The sequence below is a fragment of the Octopus sinensis genome, linkage group LG13 (genome assembly GCF_006345805.1).
Source record: "Octopus sinensis linkage group LG13, ASM634580v1, whole genome shotgun sequence".
NCBI lineage: Eukaryota > Metazoa > Mollusca > Cephalopoda > Octopoda > Octopodidae > Octopus > Octopus sinensis.
Window position 1 is genome coordinate 12,111,950 of NC_043009.1, and position 5,709 is coordinate 12,117,658.

The following is a 5,709-nucleotide window of genomic DNA, read 5'->3' on the forward strand; positions in this document are numbered from 1 at the left end:
TCTTAATATTTTTATACTAAGTTGTATTGGAAGATCCATGGTTGCAACCTCGTAACACTTCCAAGGCAAAACACTTTAAAAACGATTTGATAGTTGTTACAATTATATTACTGCTATAATTAGACGAAGAGAGACCGCACAATAAATGTGTTCCTCGCTCTTTGAGGGTGTTGACTTGCTGGCTGACAGCTGAGTTGACGAACTGGTAAACTCCGACTCTGTGATTCTGTTACTTTTTCTAGAAGGTTGATAAAAGTGCAAAGAATCTTCTCAGAAACCTCAACTAAAAAGTCGATATGCATTTAAGGAAGAGTGAATGCTTTGTAGAGTTTGTTGCGGACAACAATAAACGACAGTTTATTTGCTTTGCTACAAGTCTCAGCATTTATATATTAATGCTTATGTACAGCATTCATCCCCGTGCGTTACTATTTAGGTTATAGCTGCTTCAGTTGGGCCGTACAAAATCCTTTACTTTTTAGAAATAGGCATCAGTCATTAAGAGAAAAATAAATGAGATAGATTATGTACCTTCTAGCTGATTGTGTAAGGTGTATTTTCGTGATCCCCGTCCTGCTACATAGCAGCCCTCTGACGCTTTTGAGAATAAGCACCAACAATCTACGGAAGCCGCTGATGTAAAATTATTTCTCTAAATTTTCTTGATAGTTAGGCTTGCATTCTTGCAACGAAATGACTCTCACCTTATACAACAGAGCTCAAAGATATCGGCCACAGCTATACCTATTTCTTTACTACCCACAAGGGGCTAAACACAGAGAGGACAAACAAGGACAGACAAACGGATTAAGTCGATTATATCGACCCCAGTGCGCAACTGGTACTTATTTCTGCTGCGAGCTGGCAGAATCGTTAGCACGTTAGTTGAAATGCTTAGCAGTATTTCGTCTGCCGCTACGTTCTAAGTTCAAATTCCGCCGACGTCGACTTTGCCTTTCATCCTTTCGGGGTCGATTAAATAAGTACCAGTTACGCACTGGGGTCGATGTAATCGACTTAATCCGTGTGTCTGTCCTTTGTTTGCCCGCTCAATGTTTAGCCCTTTGTGGTTAATAAAGAAACAGGTACTTATTTAATCGACCCCGAAAAGATGATAGGCAAAGTCGACCTCGGCGGATCTTGAACTCAGAACGCAACGGCAGACGATATACCGCTAAGCATTTCGCCCGGCGTGCTAACGTTTCTGCCAGCTCATCTAAAATTAACACATATCGAGGTAAAGAGAAAGTCTTCATGTGGATGACCGACTGAACAGAAATAGTTCCATGTCTCCTTCGTGATACAACCTGTCGGAGCGAAAAATAAGTACCATTGGAAATTGAACGTATAACCGTGCCTCTAAAAGTTGATATTGCATTTCCCTTGCAGCACATTTCTGTAAGAAAGTTACCAATATGGTCAATTGCTACGTACAGTACATTATCGTTGTCTGTTATACAAGCGGCTAGAAAATATTTGAAAATATTATTACCTCTCCATTTAGCCAAATGCGTAATGCATACATGGTGGGACCCATGAGAAAGTAATTTAAAACCTTCAGAATATGTTAATACCAGGAAGTGAGTTGCTGGTGAAATATAACGGAATTCATTTCGGCGGCACCCAGAATAAATGCTACATTCGTATAGTCAAATAGTAACGGACAACCCGGAGACTCACTTAATGGTAACTATTCCTGACGATAATGAGAAATATACATCACTCATTTACCGCCTTGCTTATGTATGCAAATATGCATCTATCCATCGATTTATCTGCCTATCTCTGTCTGTCTGTTTCTCTCTCTCTGCAAAAATTTTGCAGTGTTAAAATACCACTATTTGATCCTATGTGATTTATACATCGATATGTTATATATACACACAGGTTTGGTACAATTTTTATCTGCTTTGTTTTCAGATATGTCAAACCCTTTGACCGCTGTGAGGTTTGAATAGAGAAGCTGCCGTACCTATACAGCACAAAAGACTTGTCCTACGTTCTAATGAACCTGAATATTCAACAGTATAGCTGAACAGCTAAAGAGAACACCATCAGAGTTATCCGGCCCAGGGTGCCAAATATGAAGAACAATCTGGCCCTTTTTGTTAAAGTTTAAAAAATTTTCGTAAATAAACGGAAAAGGAGATGCAACTATCTCGAAGAGATAACCGAATGACTGAAAACTCCTAGACGTATTTTAAATAAAAGATTAAAAATCATATCCTTTTTATTTATTTATTTGAATTACTAGCAGAACATAGTATCTGAGGAGGGTGTCTGTTAGTTTTTGTCGTTATATCATTTTATATTTTGGGATCAGAAGAAATATTCTTCCGACATGCCATTACCTAAACTTGGGAGATACTTGGGAGTACACACACACACATACGCACGCACGCACACACACGCACACACATACACACACACATACACACACACTCACACAAACACAATCTCTCTTACACACTTACTCGCACATACATACACATAATCATAACTGTGTCAAGCGAGAGAGAGAGAGAGGGAGAGAGAGAGAGAGAGAGAGAGAGAAAGAGAGAGTGATATATATATATATATATATATATATATATATGTGTGTGTGTGTGTGTGTGTGTGTGTAGCGAGAGAGAAAGACAGACAGACAGACAAACAGACAGACAGACAGAAAGTGAAAGGACGTACAAAGGAAATCCTTGATATCGTATTCTTCTATTGGTTCTGTATCTTAAATATAATTTTACATGCACACCCATGCGCACACTTGCGTGCACATACACACACACACACACATGGGTGTGTTGTTTGTGTTTTTGTCCATCTTTTATGCGACTACAAATCCAATACCCGCGCAAACATAATATTTCCTATTTCAATGGGTATAGATGGAGCACATATTTGGATAAAGAGAACAGCATTTTGTTTAATTTTTTTAAATTTGTTTAATTTTGTTTAATTTTGTTTAACTTTTAATTTTTTAAATTTGTTTGATTTTGTTTAATTTTGTTTAACTTTTGTTTAATTTTTCAAATTTGTTTGATTTTGTTTAATTTTGTTTAACTTTTGTTTAATTTTTAAATTTGTTTAAATATTGTTTAATTTTTGAAATTCTCTCTTCCAATCGAAGATCTGAAAATTTTAGTGGTCAATTATCTCCCTTCTACACTCTCTAGAGAAGAATGAGAGAATGCCAGAGAATGTGTGTATGTGTGTGTGTGTGTGTGTGTGTGTGTGTGTGAGAGAGAGAGAGAGAGAGAGAGAGAGAGAGAGAGAGAGGGAGGAATAACGAGATAGAGGGATTCATGGAATGTTCTTTAAGCATACAATCACAACTCACTTTGAGCCAACCAAATACAAAAAAACAACAATGGTTTCAAGTTTTGGCACAAGGCCAGCAATTTCGGGGGAGAGGATAAGACGTATACATCGACCCCAGTGTTCAGCTAATACTTATTTCATTGACCCCGAAGGGACGAGAGGCAAAGTCGAACTCTGCGGAATTGAACATAGGACTTAAAGGCGGACGAGATGCCGCCGAACGTTTTATTCGGAGTGCTAACAATTCTGCCAGCTCGCCGTCATAGCAGGGACAAGAATATCAATAAGAACAATATCAACTATTGTTCAACAAGATCAATATCAACTAGATCACTATATCAACAAGATCAATGTCAACTATAAAGGCAGCAGTTGGCAGAAACGTCAGCACGCCGGGCGAAATGCGTAGCCGTATTTCGTCTGCCGTTACGTTCTGAGTTCAAATTCCGCCGAGGTCGACTTTGCCTTTCATATTTTCGGGGTCGATAAATTAAGTACTATTTACGCACTGGGGTTGATGTATTGATGTAATCGACTTAATCCGTTTGTCTGTCCTTGTTTGTCCCCTCTGTGTTCATCTCCTTGTGGGTAGTAAAGAAATAGGTATTTCGTCTGCCGTTACGTTCTGAGTCGCGATATCTGGAATCTTCCAAATTTGTAAAAAGTCTTACGATTCAAAGGATGAACACTTGCACAACCGACGATGACAATTTCCTATTTGTTAAAACTTTGCCACCAGGAATGTGGCCAGTCAAAACTAAACTAAAACTAAGGGTAAGAATGAACACACACACACACAGATCCCCCCCCCCACTCAGCATCAGAAGTGAAGGCGCAGTGGACTGCTTATAAAATATCTTTGAAACGTTTTCTTCTACATTCATGCCGACTTCTCCAGCCTAAAACAGTAACGGGCTTATTTGTCCAATGATACACAAGAAAAACACCTTTTGTTTACCAACGTAGCGTCGTATTCAGATCTGATTTTAAGAATACACCTTATACCACGTAGAATTTCGCAAACACGATCATAGTTGAAATTAATAAACAATACCACCGGCGAAAACAGCACTACAATAAGCTTTATAAAAATATGTTAGGTATTCCTTTAATTTTACTTGGACTCTACATTTAAACCATTATTTAAAACAGAAATGGCCTTTTTTGAAAAAACAGAAATGGTAAACCGTCGTGAAAACTAGCCAAAATCTGCCAGAAGAGACTTCGAAAATAATGTAAACAAACCGCCCCCATTATTAAATTCTAGTGCCTCTCCAAATGTAGCTGAGTCAATATATTCAAGTTAGAAATATCCTGAAACCATAGCTCGTAGAAAACTTTTCTGCTTTTGCGAAACTATCGTTAAGCGATAGGCCATTCTTAAGATTAAGAAAAAAAAACCTAACAGCTCTAATGTTAAAAGTTATCAGTGATGTCGCTGAAAAGCACATGGAATCATGTGATATTAATTTCTACAGTGAGGATATTAATATACTCTCATATACACAGCTGCTATCACTCTTAAGGAACACCTAGGAGAAATCTGCAGAATACATGGTAATGAAACTACTAAACGGAAGCAACCTAGATGAAAAACAGACCTTGAAGGAAACATCAACATTCTACGCCGCTATATTTGATAGCAAACTATGATAATAAAATGTAAAAGGAATAATGAGTTTACACCTCATCAATTACATCTTATGAGCAAATTAACAAAACTCCATAGTAATTCTTCACACCAAGGTCTTGAAGGAAGGTTAATTACACTAAAACACAAACTCAGTGCGCTGAGCGAAAGTCTTCGGTACTGTAGGCGAATTTTACTTCTAACCGACTGACATTACATAAACATATGAGGAAGGAAAATGTTACCGTTGAGAAAGACCCCTCTCAAAGACATCTTGAATCATACTGATTGAAAGTCTTGAACGAATAGAGGGAGCTCAAGCGCAATGCACCGTGGCTAAATGCAGTAAGGAGAGAAATCTGTGCCAACATCAACTGTAAAACATATGCAATTGACCCGGAAACTTTCAGCATTTCTGTAGGCAAACATCCTAGTGGGAAGGCACCTGGAAGAGACCTAATAGCTGGATACTGATATAAAAGGCTGACATTTTACAGTTAACCACTAATATGTATATTCAGAAGCACAATGGACGGTCAGATTTTTATACCAAATTGGCTTGCTATAGCACGGACAAATCCCGTATCCAAGAATGAAACTACCGAGTTGGCTGAAAACTATAGACCTATTGCTTGCCTAAATATTATATACAAATTGTACACAAGCTGCCTCAACCAATTCTTCCAGAATCACTATGGATCAGAGAATATAGTGACTGATGGGCAATCACTGTGCTTTTGGACTGATGAGCGGAATGGAAT